At 41.1% G+C, this 15,400-nt stretch overlaps 1 protein-coding gene and 1 long non-coding RNA gene across 2 annotated transcripts in view; one reads left to right on the top strand and one right to left on the bottom strand.

The window, feature by feature from the left end:
• The window catches only part of PRKCQ (protein kinase C theta), a 145,943-nt gene extending 144,621 nt beyond the window's left edge, over positions 1-1,322 (bottom strand). The window contains exon 1 of the mRNA XM_061181650.1: positions 1,294-1,322. The gene's annotated coding sequence lies outside the window, so the exon portion shown is untranslated. The remainder of the gene's footprint in view (positions 1-1,293) is intronic.
• The window catches only part of LOC133084863 (uncharacterized), a 165,599-nt gene that overhangs the window by 129,570 nt on the left and 20,629 nt on the right, over positions 1-15,400 (top strand). The gene's annotated exons all lie outside the window — the stretch shown is intronic.

Below are 15,400 nucleotides of genomic sequence, written 5' to 3'. Positions count from 1 at the left end.
ACCCTCCTTCCCACCAGACACAGCATTTTTTAAAAGACATTAAGCATCCACCGTGAGACTGCCATTTTACAAGAGTTAACAAAGATAAGTTAGGGGGGAAACGAAGATGGTGATTCACAAGTTTGGGTGTGGGGTAGGAGTGGGGGGACCCACACCTTACGAACAGGGTTTGTCTATCAAGTATCCCCATCAGGAAAGGACGGTGGTGGTCACAGCTTCTAGAGAACAACGTAAGGAGAGCAACAACCAGACTCGTGTTCAGAAAGGGCAGGGCACCTGCGGGACCCGCACGTTACCGCTACCTAGGGATGGATCATCCTTGGTTGGGTCATTCCCTCCACGGACACAGAGCGATGTCCTCTCCTTCTTCTCCCCGTGTCACCACCCCCCTCCTTGGCAGCTTGGTCCATCACTGAATCATCTTTTCTTAGCACCACTCTGATCAGGACAACCCCGAAGGACAAGGCAGCTCAGCAGTGCTGTCCCTGCAGAAACCCCAGCATCTCCCAGGTGAGGCCGCCTCGGGCCTCTCTTCATTGACCCCGTGGGGAGTGCCCAGCCGTTAGCATGAAAGGTCCATTTCACACTGATAACCGGGGCTCTTAAAAACCCAATAAAATGAAGATACTGACTCTACTTTCTTAACATGTGGCCCTCAAAGCCGAAAAACATTCTCACCAAGGTTACAGGATTGAGCACCAAGAAAAAAACCACTCTCACCCACAATTACGGCATGAAGCACCACTTTTTTTTTCTTCTTTGTATCTATCAAAACCGGCCTCACCCTGACGACAGCCCCTGGAAACAAACCAAGTTTGTTTATAGGCGAGTGTTAGCAGCCCTATCCGATCCTCTAACAAATGCCAAGAAAACTGAAATTATTTTCCTCTGCGGACAGGTTGCCACCGCATCAAACACCTCTCCTTCCCAATACGTGCCGAGAACACAAAACTTTCCGCCGCCCTCCTCCCTCCCTCCCACCCAAGCCGTTCGTTCAGGTGAAAGAAAACCCCAGAAGCAAGAGGAGGCGGCCCGGCCCCTTCCCCGGTGGCCTCCTACCGGCCAAGGTCCGCGCATCCCGGGCACCCCGCGCGCGAGAAACCACGGAAACTAGACCCAAAGTTTGCGGCTCGAGTGGCCGTTTCCGAGTTCGCCATCAGCCTACTCGCGCCTTCCTGGACCGGCTCGGAGCCGGAGCCCGAGCTGGGTGGCCACCCACCGCCCCTTGCAGGGCGCACGGCCCCGGCCCCGCGGCCCCTGCCCTCCCGGTCGGCGCCCGGCGCAGGGACCTACCTGCGGGCGACGGCGGTCCAAGCGCGCGGCTGGGCGGCGGCGGCGGCGGCGGCGGCGGCGCGGGAGCGGGCTGCCGGCGCGGTGGGTGCGCCCGCGGGCGGCGCCGGCCAGGGGGCGCTAGTCACCCCGAGGCCCCGCCGCCGAGCCTGCTCCCCCGACGCCCTCCCCGGAGCCGCGGCCCGCGCACCACCCGCCGCGCGCCGCTCTCCCCGAGGGCCCGCCCCGCGCTCCTCCCCGCGCTCCTCCCCGCGCTTCCGCTCGCGGCGGCTTCGGCCCTGAGACCAGGACCCATCCCCGCGCTGGGGATGCTGAGCCAGGCGCCGCGCGCGGGCAGAGGGGCCCCGAGTCCACGTGACTCTCCATCCAACCAAACCGAAAAGCGAAACGAGCCTTCCCACGGGAATGCTCAAGGTCATTAGGTAAAAAGAACTTCAGCTGTTTGGCCAGCTTTTCCACTAGAAAGGGCTAGAACCCTGTTCTTTTAAAACGACCCACCTGAGAAGGATTTGGTGCCGTTCTGTCCGCTAGATAATCTTTCCTCGGTTGTGTCCTACCTCTGACTTTGTTTCTGCACAGTCGTTTTATATATCATTTCCAAGTTGCATTGCTTTGAACTTGACAGCCCTTGAAGCTGTAGTGCAATGTCTTATCAGTGCATTTGTCATTGGAAGATTTTACGCCTGGTTTGTGGTACTGATGATCGTGATGAGGATAGTTGGGGTGCTTTTTCCTGTGGTCTGTAGAACTAACTTTTCATTCAGTTTAGAAAATCTATATACTGGTTACCAGTACTGCAGGGCCGTTCCCTCTCAATTAGGCCACGAAATGATTAAAATGTACTTGGTGTAGGCTTTTGTTGCTATAATATGCTAAGCCCAGGTTAGTTTAAGAAATAAAACAATAGTCCTTTGTTTTGTCTTTTGTTTTTTCTTTTCTTTTTTTTCTTTTTTCTTTTTTTGTAGAGAGGGAGATTAAAAATGTATGGAAGAGCCTAACCTTGGATCAGCGCGCTTCCGTCAACTGACGACAGCTCAGACTACAGCTAGTCCCAAACTTATAAAGATGAAAAACTGAGGCCCAGAAGGGTTTACTGACTTAATTCACATAGCTGCCTTGTGGCAGGCCTGTGCTGGGAAGCCAGATATGCTGACTTTTCCACCTAATCTGTATGAATTCAGCAAAGCAAACGCACACACCTTTTACAGATAAAAATATATTCCCTGAAAAGTATGCTGTCTCTCACATTTATCAATATGTAACAGCACTGCATAGACCCTGAAGCCAGGATCATCCAACAGAGAGGCTGCCACCTCTTGGAAGATAGTAGCCAGGAGGTGTGAGGGTGGACACACCTTGGCTGTGTGGGCTCACTGTGACGTCACCAGAGCCTGGCACACAGTAGGCGCTCACTGTATATTTGCTATTGAGATTTGGTGGGAAAATGCATCTATGGCTGAGAACAAGGTGGCAGAGCTAGAGAAACGACCCCCACTAAGAGGCCCAGCTTCTCTCTGGGAAACCTCCTGGTTCAAGATGCCTTCCTCCTGGCTCTCCACAGCCATCCTTAAACAGAGCCTGTCACATGGAAGAGAGATGGCAGACTGCCAGAGGCTGCAGGGCCTGGGAGACAGCAAACCCACTCATTCCTCATTGCTGGGGTTTTCAATGACTATTTGAGAAGGAGGTTAAATATGAATCACATGTAGGGGCTCAAGGGAAAGTCATATGTCCTTTTAATTTAGTCAGTAGTCAGTGGCTTTTAAAAAGTTTCAAATAATGATGATGATGATCATCATCATATACTGAGGACCTATCTACCAGTGGCTGTAATGAGCACTTTTCATTTTTTTAATTAGTTATTTTTGTGATGAGCACGTTTGATGCACTATTCATTTAATCCTCACAACAATCTTAAGAGGTGGATATTATATCCTCATTATCATCACTATCATCACCATCATCATCTCTATTTTAGAGATGAGAATAATGCAGCTTAGAAGGATTATGCAGCCTGCCCACAATCGTACAGTTAATAAAGTACCACAACCAGGATTCAAACTCAGGCCAGTCTGAAACAGCTCCCTTAGGCACTGTTGAATACTGCCTCCCTTCTGTAGCCATACCCTCCTTTTTCTCCTTCTCTCTCTTTTGGACAATGGTCCCTGGAGACCCGTGCTACTCTACTATATATCCATATAGTCCTACGATTGGAAACCCATTAATCTGAAGACTGGATCTTTTAAAACAATATTCAACAAATGTCTAGAAAGGCGTTGTTGTTGTTGTTGTGTTGAATCTCATCTAAAAGAAAGAAAAAAAAAATCCCTATTTGTTCTTCTTCCATGTAGGCGTTAGGGATACCTGTAGACCTTTCTGACCCCAGCATCCTGTATAGCCAGCCTTCCCTTCCCCAGGCTACAAGGCATTTCTGTTTTGTGTCAGACTTTGTCTCATTGTTTTATAAACATGGCTGCTGCTCAGAAGTTCTCCACACCTTTATTTCCTGGAAGAGGAAATTGCATTTCCTGGAGGGGCTTACATGTGGGTGGTGAGGTTCCACTCATTACGTTAAACACACCCGAACTTTCAGTTCTGTACTTCTTTCTCCGCTTCACCTTCTGCCCTGAACTTTCCTGGAATCGTGCTGAGAATAAGACTGTGGGACAGCTATTTCAGTTTCCTTTAGCTGGGAAAGACATGATTCCTGCTCTGGATCCAGAGCTAAGGAATAAATGACTCTCTTGAATCTTATCTCTGGGGACATCTCAATCCATCTTCCTACTACTTGGGATTTGCAAAAGGGAGCTGAAGACATCTCTTTGCTTTTAATTTGGACCTGGTGGCTGATTAAGCTCTATCTCCCAAACAGGCCAGCTCTGACACCCTTCTGTGAAACTGACCTTGGGATTGAAATTAAAAAGAAAACATTCTTATTATGAGCCTCAATTTGGAGAAGGACGGTATTAGGGAGAAGTAGCATATGATCCCACAGACAGTTTGAACAGAGGATAATTTCACAAGGACCCTTCTGTCTGTGCAGAAAGTCACCACTCGGAGGAAACCAGTTCAGACAATTTCATGAGGAGTTTATAAAGTGGTCCACCTCAATACCCAGAAGAACCAGCAATGGAATTGGAAGACAATGATCTACCCTGACCGAAGATTTGATAAACATGTTGTGTCTAGTGTAAATTTATTCAGAAAATGTCAAAATTATTCTAGGAGCTATGGGTGAAAGAGGCACAGACAAAAAACAGATATTTTCTTGTACAACACAGGGACTATAGCCATTATTCTATAATAATTATAAATTGAGTATAACCTATAAAAATTTAGAATCAGTGTGTTGTACACCTGAAAATAACATTATCAATCAACTATACCTCAGTAAAAATACCACTGCCTCTAATAAAAACAGGTATTTTAAATCCACAGCTTGGACAAGGGAAAGGGAGATTTTTTTCCCCTTTCACTCCAACTTTAGACATTCAAGTGGGAAAAAAGGTTAATTAGAAATTAGAAATTTTTATTGCCAGAGGAGAGCTCTAAACCCTGAAGCAAAAATTGGTCCTCCCCTTAGGGAGTAAGTAAACCTTGATTACTGTTGATAGTAAGATTGATATCAACTCTTCCAAACCATGAGGGGGAATGGTGAAAGGTGAATGCAAATTTTATCCTGAAATAAAAAAGGAACAATGTTCATAATCTGGTATGTTTGAGAGTTCTGTTGTTATTATACATGCTTAGTAATGTTAAGCTAATTTTAAAATCTTAGACAAGGTAGGGGAGGTAGGTGTTACGTCTCCATTTAACAAGGAGATGATGAGTGCACCTAACATAAACTAAAACTTATTGTGCATTTATGGCGTGTGTCTAGGCATGGTGCCCAGCACTTTGTTTAAGTTATTTAATTTGATACTTACAAGTCCCTTGAGATGAGTAATATCCACTTCATTTTCTAGATAGGACAGCTGAGCTTCAGAGGTCAAATAAATGATTTGCCAGCTTCATTGAGCCAATACGTGTGGGGTACGGCTTGACTCCCAGTCTGTTGACCCCCAAAGCCATGATGTTTGCCGTCATGCACAGAGACGAGAGCTGAAATTATAGCCTGATTCTCGAAACACTAAACGAATTGTGTATGTTTACGGATGTCCTGATGAATACAGTATTCTAAGAAGAATTAACACATGTGTAGATGGCCAATTGTAAATTAGAATGTATCAAAATTCCCACTTAATACAGCCATAGAAAATAAAACAAATAAAAATTTTAATCTTTAATGATGCAGAACGCTTAGAGTAAATCATTTTTCCTGAGCATCAAATATTGTTACATTATAAAGAAATTGAGCATGAAAGTGTTTCTTTTTTTTTTTTAAGGTAGAGAGTTATAAAAACACAATATTGCTGTCTTTTTTTTTTTAACATCTTTATTGGAGTATAATTGCTTTACAATGGTGTGTTAGTTTCTGCTGCATAACAAAGTGAATCAGCCATACATATACATACATCCCCATATCTCCTCCCTGTCCCACCCCTCTAGGTGGTCACAAAGCACGGAGCTGATCTCCCTGTGCTATGCAGCTGCTTTCTACTAGCTATTTTACATTTGGTAGTGTATATATGTCAATGCTACTCTCTCACTTCATCCCAGCTTACCCTTCCCCCTCCCTGTGTCCTCAAGTCCATCTCTACGTCTGTGTCTTTATTCCTGTCCTGCCCTTAGGTTCTTCATAACCTTTTTTTTTTTTTTTTTTTTAGATTCCATATATATGTGTTAGCATACGGTATTTGTTTTTCTCTTTCTGACTTACTTTACTCTGTATGTGCTATCTTGTTTTAGTTGTGGCTTCTGAAGTCCTTAGACACCATGTTTTAAAAGTCATCCCTGCCCCTAAAGAGACTCCAATTGTAACATAAGTATCTGAATCAGATAGTGAATGGTAACGTTTTCAATGTTTTAATATGGATACAAGTTAACACAATAAACTTCTGGTGTGTTTGTAAGGTCTAAGGATAGAATCAGGGCGAAAGGAAAGGTCCAGAATCTCTGAGGATCCACAGATACATTTTGGATTTGGTGAGTCCAGGTATATCAGCAAAATGAGTATGGCCCAAATGGATATAAAACTTTGTCTGAAATTAAAGGGAGATTGACTAGATAGAATCATCTATACAGAGCACCTGTTTTAGTGATTCTCTTCCACCAGTGGAAAAACAACAGCAAACTGAAAAGTCCAAAAGACCATACATTTTGATGAGAAATCCTCCCCAGGGAGGATTAATAAGTCTGAGAATTAATCTGTGAATTCTGGAGGAAGAAATTAAGATGAAACTTTGGTCATATTTATAAATTTGATTATTGCAATTCTACAATTTGACACAGCACAATTACCCTTAGATCTGGAAATCAGTGAAGGCACATTAGAGTAAAGCACTTTGTTTCTCAGTCTCCTTTTTGAAAAAGCAAATAACACACCTGCCCCTCATTACTCCCTTTTTCTTCAATCCACACCTCTCAAACACGTATTGTTTATGGTTTTATTCTGCCATTAAAACATACACACACACACACACAGAGATGGAGGGAGGGGATTTATGTTGGACTACATGGGGTTATTCTGTCAGGTTTCTTTGAGCTATAAAAGGCCAAGAATAAATGCCAATTAAAAGGAAGTTCTAATTGTTAGTGATGGGGAATGTAATATAATTTGCTTCTAGTACTCCTTGCTGATTTAATATAGTCATTGGTATAAAAAATTCAAATATTCTCAAGGAAGTCATACACTGATGGCACAGGAAAACGCTGACAATCAAGAATTTCTTCTTTGTGTTCAACTTTCCTGACTACACGATAGTTTCAACCATTCACTTTAAAGTAAATATTTTGTGAAATGAAAATATAAGTAATTTTTTTCCTCAGTGGTTAGAATAGTGGCCTAATGAGGCTAAATTGACCATATTTGGCTGTGCTGTGAGTCAGAGGTGCTCTGTTGCATGCTCCCACTTCATCCCCCAACCCCAGCATCTCACCTCTGAAATGTTTGTTTTTAGCCCCAAATGGTGATGCTCAAGACCGGTTATTTCTTTTCTTTCTTTCTTTTTTTTTTTAACATCTTTATTGGAGCATAATTGCTTTACAATGGTGTGTTAGTTTCTGCTTTATAACAAAGTGAACCAGTCATACATATACATATGTTCCCATATCTCTTCCCTCTTGCATCTCCCTCCCTCCCACCCTCCCTATCCCACCCCTCTAGGTGAAGACCTGTTATTTCTTTAAAATTACATTGGCTCATATGTTGTAAGTAGATCCAAGCTGATATTTCCTTCCTTCCTTCCTTTCTTTTCTTCCTTCCTTCCTTCCTTTCCTTCCTTCCTTTTCCTTCTTTCCTTTCCTTCCCTTCCTTCTTTCCTTCCTTCCTTTTCTTCCTTCCTTTCCTTTCCTTCCTTCTTTCCTTCCTTCCTTTCCTTTCCTTCTTTCCTTCTCTCTTTCTCTCTTTCTTTCCCTCTTTTTCTTTCCCCACTCTCCCTCCCTCCCTTCCTTCCTTTCTTTTTCGTTTTTTCCTGTCTTTTCTTTTTCTGCTTGTATACTAGGCAGAGTCAGCAAACAAAAGAAGTAAAGCTCTACATTTGGGATTCAGCATATCACTCAGAGAGCAGATGCTTTATCTCCATTTTACACATAAAACACACATACACACACGTACCACACACACAAACCATAAACCTGAATTGCCCAGGACTTGAATAAAATGTACTCTGATGATAAAAGAAAAATCTGTAATATTTAAGTAAACATATCAATAGGTTGTATTTGTACATTTATGCAACAATAAAAATAATGAAAAATAAATTAATCTTTCTATACCTCATATTAGAACTTGATGGAGATATGCCCCAAAATCAAATATATGCAGTATCTTAAGTTGGAAGATAAGCTTTTTTTCTAAATAGATTACAAATATCATGCATTATTTCACAAATACTTCTGTTTGTTTTAAAATTAAATAAAGGAGGGATATGAGAGATACTACATCTTGCCAATTTCATAAGGAAGCTTGAGTAGGTCAAACCTCTAAAGTACTTTGGTCCCTATAAACCTTAAGAAGAGAATGTTGTACTTTGAATGATCAACTACCCTTTATAAAGCATTTGTACCATGGTATTTTACATGTATTATCTGTTTAGCCTGCATAACAAACCTATAATATGGGTGGTGTTATTTACAATTTACCAATGAGACCAATGAGGCTCAGAGAGGGTAAGGAACTTATCCAAGATCACACAGCAAGTGAGTGGCAGAGCCAGACTCAGAACACAGGAAGGGATCATTTGGACCTATGCCAGACTATATCTAGAGAATTCTAGCCACCGACTAAAGAGGCTAAAAATAGGGGTCATAGTCTGCATGCAGATTTTGAAAAATAATGTTTATTATTTTTCCCATGATAAAAGTTATGCATTTATTTGCATACACACATATTTAGAAATTAGAGAAAAGAAAAAAGAGAAAAAAGATTACCCATAGTTGCACAACCAAAGACAATAAACATTTTGATATATTTCCTTACATGCTTTTATCTATAATTCTGGGGATTATTTTATTTTAAAAATAACTTTTACGTGTTGCCTAATTGTAAAGTAATGAATATTCGTTATAGAAAATTTGAAAAATATTAAAATATATATAAAAGAAGTTGTAAAACCCTCGTATACTCAAAGTATAAAGATGACTGTTAATCCTTTGGTATCTTATCCTAGTCACGGCTGAGAGCACAAATCTTGAGACTGAAGCTGAAACTGTCTGCATCACACAATTTGTAGTTTACGGTTCACAATACCTTTTTAAAAATTTGTTTGTTTGATTTTTACTTGATTTGTTAATGTTTTATTTGTCAAGAAATTGCAAATGTGATTTTTAGGCAGATGATTGGAATGCTTTGGTTACTCTAAACAGGACCAGCTACTTGGCTTTTTCCTAAACAACAAAAATTACTCTCCCCACACACAAATATCTTAAAGAATGAATAATGATACTGTTTAAACCTGCCCTTATAACTCCACAGAATGGCTTAAAGTTTTTTCCTCAAATGTCACTTGTTTTAAGTAGTTTCTACTGTGCAGAAAAGAAAACCAGCAACTCCCTGTTTACTAATTGGAACATGCACTTTTAACCAGAGGGAAAAGCTTCTGGTCAGGCGAAAGCAATTAATACTGAATTTCCAGATTAAGTAAATAACTTTGAGTGTTACATAAATTGGGGAGGGCTGCAGAAATTCGGATTGAATTGTAATCACACTAAGAAAGTTTCTCTCCAAGCAAAAAACAAGAAAGCTGTTGCTTGAGAACCTGTCATGTGACCTGATGTGCCAAGCAAACTTAAAAAGACTTAAAAACTTAAGAACTTAAAAAGGGTTCTGAGTGAAACAGCAAAAGGTGCCCCACATTCCAGCTGCTACATTATTACCAAGTTTTCACTTCTCCTGGGAAGGTAGTGAGGACCAGCGCCAATGAGACCAAACAATTAATCAACGGAAATTCTTTAAACAGGTTCTTGAGGTTATTATGGCCTTTTTTCACGTTCCATAGAGTATCAAAGCACTGAAAAGAGTTTTTAAATAACTATTGTACATGTATTTGTTTTTCCAAACCTCTATTTACTTACCTTTTGCAGATTCATACTTTCTCTTTTCCTTGTGATTTCATTCAGATAGAATGGAGACCTCTTCCATGGTTCCAAACTTAAATTCTTCCTTTTATTTCTCAGCTAAGAAAGAAAATTCCAAAAATTCCATGATCTACTTTGTAACTCTGGACATAGTGACTCCATTATGTACATTATGGGGAAGATGTGGAGAAAGTGGAATTCTCATGCAAATGAGTACAACCTGGGGAAACTGTTTGGCCGTATTAACTAAAGCTGAGCATGTGCAGACTCCGTGACCCAGGCATTCCTTGAGTATATAACCCATAGACACGTATACACACACGCACTAAAAGATGTGAACAACATATTTGCATCACGTGTACAATCATGATGTACCACATTTCATGATGCAGCAGTGAAGTTCAACAAACTACTGCTATAGCATGAACAAATCTCAGAAATTGTCCTGCTGAGTGAAAGAAGCCAGGCCTAAAAGAATACATACTGTGTGATTTCATTTACATAAAGCTCAAAAATGGGTATAATGAATTTATTCCATGAAAAGTCAAGATATTAGTTATTAGATTTAGGGATTTGGATGATGTAGTTTCTGGAAACGGGCATTAGAATGGCTTATGCTATTAGAATGGCTTATGGCTTGGTGATATTTTATCACTTGATGTGGGAGCTGGTTACATAGATATGTCCACTCTGCATAAATTCATCTCATGGCACATATATGGCTTATGTACTTTTCTCTATGTGTCAACCCCAATAAAAAGGTTCCTATCTGAAAGAGACTAGAAATAAGTGTTGGCAAGGATGTGGAGAAAAGGGAGCACTTGCACTCTCTGGTGGGAACGTAAATTGGTGCTATGGAAAACAGAAGTTCCTCAAAAAAATTAAAACTAGAATTACCATACTATCCAGCAGTTCCACTTCTGGATATTTATCCAAAGAAAATGAAAACACTAATTCAAAAGGATACATGTACCTGCATGTTCATTGCAGCATTATTTACAATAGCCAAGATATGGGAAAAACCTATATGCCCATCAATGGATAAATGGATAAAGAAATTGTGATAGATAGATAGATAGATATAATGTTATATATATATAAAATGGAATAATATGAACTATTATTCAGCCATAAAAAAGAAGGAAGTCTTGCCATTTGTGACAACATGGATGGACTTCAAAGGCATTAAGCTAAGTGAAATAAGTCAAAGGCAAATACCATATGATCTCTCATATATGGAACCTAAAAAACAAAAAATACTAAGCTCCAAAATAGAGAACAGATTGACATTTGCAGGGGGTGGAAGGAGAAATGGGTAAACTGGTTTTTTTGTTTGTTTCAGTTTAGAAAAACTGACTTAAAAAGGGTTATTTGCGAATGGAATATAATATTATCATATCCATAAAGCCCTTTCTCTGTAGCCTGAAACAGGATTGGTGTCCCAGGTAACGGTGAGTTCACAAACTCAGCGAGTGAGACTGCAGGGCAGATGGGTGAGTTCTCTCCTCGTTCTATCTCTGCCTCTGTCTCTGTTTTTCTTTGTCTCTCTCTATTTCTCTGGGTCTGTCACTCTGTCTCCCTAACCCTCTCTGTCCCCACCTCTCTTTCTCTCTCTCTCTCTGTGTGACTCAATATGCCACAAGTTAAGCTCAATGACAGCGTGACCTCAAACAAGTCACTGATAGCTTCTGAGTCCTTTTTCCTTGTTTGATGATGAGGGAGTTAACCAAGATGGTGCTTCCACTCCTTTTGGACCCTCGCTGCTGTGATTCTAGGCTCCTTTTCCTCTGTGAGGCTTCCCCGACCTCTTGATTTCACAGTAGTCTCTCTCTCTCTCTCTCTCTCTGAAATCCACCTGCCGCCCCTCTCCAGGGTAGCACACTGACATCTCAGACCCAGATTTGTGCTTGTGTCTTTGTCTCTGTTCCCCCCACCGCCCCTGCCCAGTTTCCTACCACTGCACCTTGTACAGAGTAAATAATACACAATGTTTGTCCTATAAAGGCAAAAATTCAGTAAAAAATAGTTTGAAGTCCACACTACAGTCAGTGGGTAAATGCCTAAAAAATTTTTTTTAAAATTAGAATATTTCCCAACTTGGGTGAAAGGCAGTTTGTGCCAAATTTCTAAATGGACTTTAATCACGAATGTAAAGTACAAATGGGAGTAGTTATGACCCATCAATGTTGCTTTTTGGGTGGTAACATGTCTATGAGATTAAAGCATCATGAAATAACTGGCATAAAATATAAATACAGACAAAAATATAAAGACAATAAAGAATCATCTGGAAGATTTTTACTTGAGGTAATTAAAGATAAGGTTTATAATGATAGAGATCCTGAGAGGTGATAAAGAATATGAAAAAGGAGGGCTGGTTGATAAAAATTTGTCTGTCTTCTGAATTGTTCAATTGTACTTAATCATACGCTTAAGGAGCTGAAAATGTTTATTTCAAAAGCTATGTTGCTAAACTGAAATTTTAAGGAGCTGAAAACATTTATTTCAAAAGATAATGTTGCTAAACTGCAGAAGGACAAGTTTTATATCCTTTTGAAAACACCTACTTTCCTATATTATCGTTTTTTCGAATATTTCTTTGCTCGTGAAGAACTGATTTGATCTGTGGTTTAATCTCCTGATTAACTGAATACTAGTTATCTTGTGGGGTGGACCCTCCATGATGGATAGTGCATGCTCTTTCATCAGGTATGGATTACAAAATTGTTTCTGCAACTGCCAAATCCAGGACCAGGTGTGGGAATGGAATCTTTTAAGGAGCAGCCACCCTGAGGCACCATCTGGGCTGAGAGGCAGAGAGGGGTGTGGTATGAAAAAGGTCCATGTGGTCCAGGTTCAAATGGACTGCATGCTCCTGGCCAACCAGCCTACCCTCAGCCTTCATCCCTCATGCAAACCTGTGAGCGTTAGGATTCGTCTTGTGACAGAGGGTCAGCATGGTCCTGTGGGTATTTCTGGAGTTGTTGAGGAAGCCAGAGAAATAGATGGAATTTTCAAGCCACGCATTTAGAAAAGTATAAATGTCAACATATTTGATTTCTGACTCTCAGCCTTAAAGAAGCATCATCACCTTTTTCTTTACCTTCAATAGCAGCTAAATCCTGATTATCAAAGTCTTTCTAGGACACTGAAAGTTCCTGCTCATATAGTAGGTATTCAATACATTTTAAACACTTCTCTGCTTCCGCTTACCTACCTTGTAGGGATGAGTTCATTTCAATAAAGCATGTGGAAATTTCACCGTAAGCACTCAATATATTCCCAAACCTTTCTAATAGTATCTGCTATATTAAGAAGAGAGACAGGGCTTCCCTGGTGGCGCAGTGGTTGAGAATCTTCCTGCCAATGCAGGGGACACGGGTTCAAGCCCTGGTCTGGGAAGATCCCACATGCCGCGGAGCAACTGGGCCCGTGAGCCACAACTACTGAGCCTGCGCGTCTGGAGCCTGTGCTCTGCAACAAGAGAGGCCGCAATAGTGAGAGGCCCGCGCGCCGCGATGAAGAGTGGCTCCCGCTCGCCGCAACTAGAGAAAGCCCTCGCACAGAAACGAAGACCCAACACAGCCAAAAATGAATAATAAATAAATAATAAATAAATTAAAAAAAAAAAAAAGAAGAGAGACAGGGTGGTGTGTGTAAAGCTTATGGATTTCAGAGAAATAAAACTCCAGATTCACGTCTGGGCTTCACCGTTGGCAAGCCAGTGGATAAGGGGGAGTCCCACCATCTCTCTGGGCCTCAGTTTCCCCAGCTGTGAAATGCAGTGATGGACTAGATAACGTTCCTTTCAATTTAAAAAATCTGTAAGGTACAAAATAACCTAATTCTGACAAGTAATATTACTTTTTTTTTTTACTCTGGATAATCAAATGTAATTTGTATTCAGCTGAGATTGATGGACTCAAAGCTCCATTTTCAACTTACTAGGATTTCTTGCAGCAGAGGAAGCCGTCAGTGAAAAGACATTTTCATTTCCAGCGACAGGTACCTAGTATTTTTAAGTCTTCCATTTCATTATTCACCTTCATGTTTTCACTCAAACACATGTGGTTTTCAAACACAGGAAAGAAAACATGGTAACCTGTGGTTATAATTTCCACTAGAAAATAGAAAAAGTGTAGCTCAGTAAGAGTGTTTAACTGTGAAAAGCCGTGTTGTAAGTTTTTTTCTTGAGATGAACACTGTTAGTTATTGCACATTTCAAAAGTTGTTGGAAAATGGAGCCTGACTGCATCTGTTGTCACCATGAGAATATAGTTGTGGACACACAACTGCGGAGGTGTCAGTGTCTTGGACATTTTCCATCCTCCAGTATGTTTTCAAGCAGCCACTCTTTTAATTCAAATTCTGGGAAATTTGGAGAAAATGTCTTTCTAGGTGACCCTTCCCATTTCCCAAGTAACTCTAAGTGTGCGTTATCAGAGCCCATCTTGAAGCAAGTTGGCCTCACAGTAGCTCTTCCTCTATCCATCATTTTATCTTCATGGTTATTTTCAACAAGGGTTCTGTCTTCCACTGTGATCAGTTGAGTTTACTCTATATCTGAAATTAATGAATTCTTTAGTAAACATGTAAAAAGCACCAGCTAAGTTCATGATGTGAGCCCATGTCTGAATTTCACAGTGAATCAGAAGGAAATGCAAGCAACAAACCAAAGCAAACAAACGGAAACAAATAACAGAAACAAACAAAAAACCCCCCAAAAAACCAAAAACCAAAAAACAAACTCTGAAGTTTCTGAAATGGAACCATCAAAAACTATTAGAAGGCTTCCCTGGTGGCGCAGTGGTTGGGAGTCTGCCTGCCAATGCAGGAGACGTGGGTTCGAGCCCTGGTCTGGGAGGATCCCACATGCCGCGGAGCAACTGGGCCCGTGAGCCACAACTACTGAGCCTGCGCATCTGGAGCCTGTGCTCCGCAACAAGAGAGGCCGCGACAGTGAGAGGCCCGCGCACCGCGATGAAGAGTGGCCCCCGCTCACCGGAACTGGAGAAAGCCCTCACACAGAAAACGAAGACCCAACACAGCCAAAAATAAATAAATAAATAAATAAAATTAAAAAAAAAAAAAAAACTATTAGAGATGCCAAGTAAGTTTTATGTAGATTCTATTTTCATAAGACACTGTCATTTTGACCTTGGAAATCCTCTTTTCAGATGTTTGGGTTACCTAGCAGTGAGGGGAAAACCACCCTTGACTAAATCTTATGCGTTGGTTCAAGAAGCCGTCTGCTAAATCTGCCAGGGAAAGCTGTATAAGTGGAGAAAGAAGTACACGACAGTTTAAATTTTTTCTTCTGGTTGCCTTACCCTTCACAGTCAAATAAGAATATGATACGTAAAACTCTGTAGTGTGTCAAGAGGAACAGATACAACTGATTTTCACATGTGGGTTTAGCCTTGGAGGGAACAGC

Source organism: Eubalaena glacialis, chromosome 2 (assembly GCF_028564815.1).
Source record: "Eubalaena glacialis isolate mEubGla1 chromosome 2, mEubGla1.1.hap2.+ XY, whole genome shotgun sequence".
In the NCBI taxonomy this organism is placed as follows: Eukaryota; Metazoa; Chordata; class Mammalia; order Artiodactyla; family Balaenidae; genus Eubalaena; species Eubalaena glacialis.
This window is presented reverse-complemented; position numbering and strand designations above follow the sequence as displayed.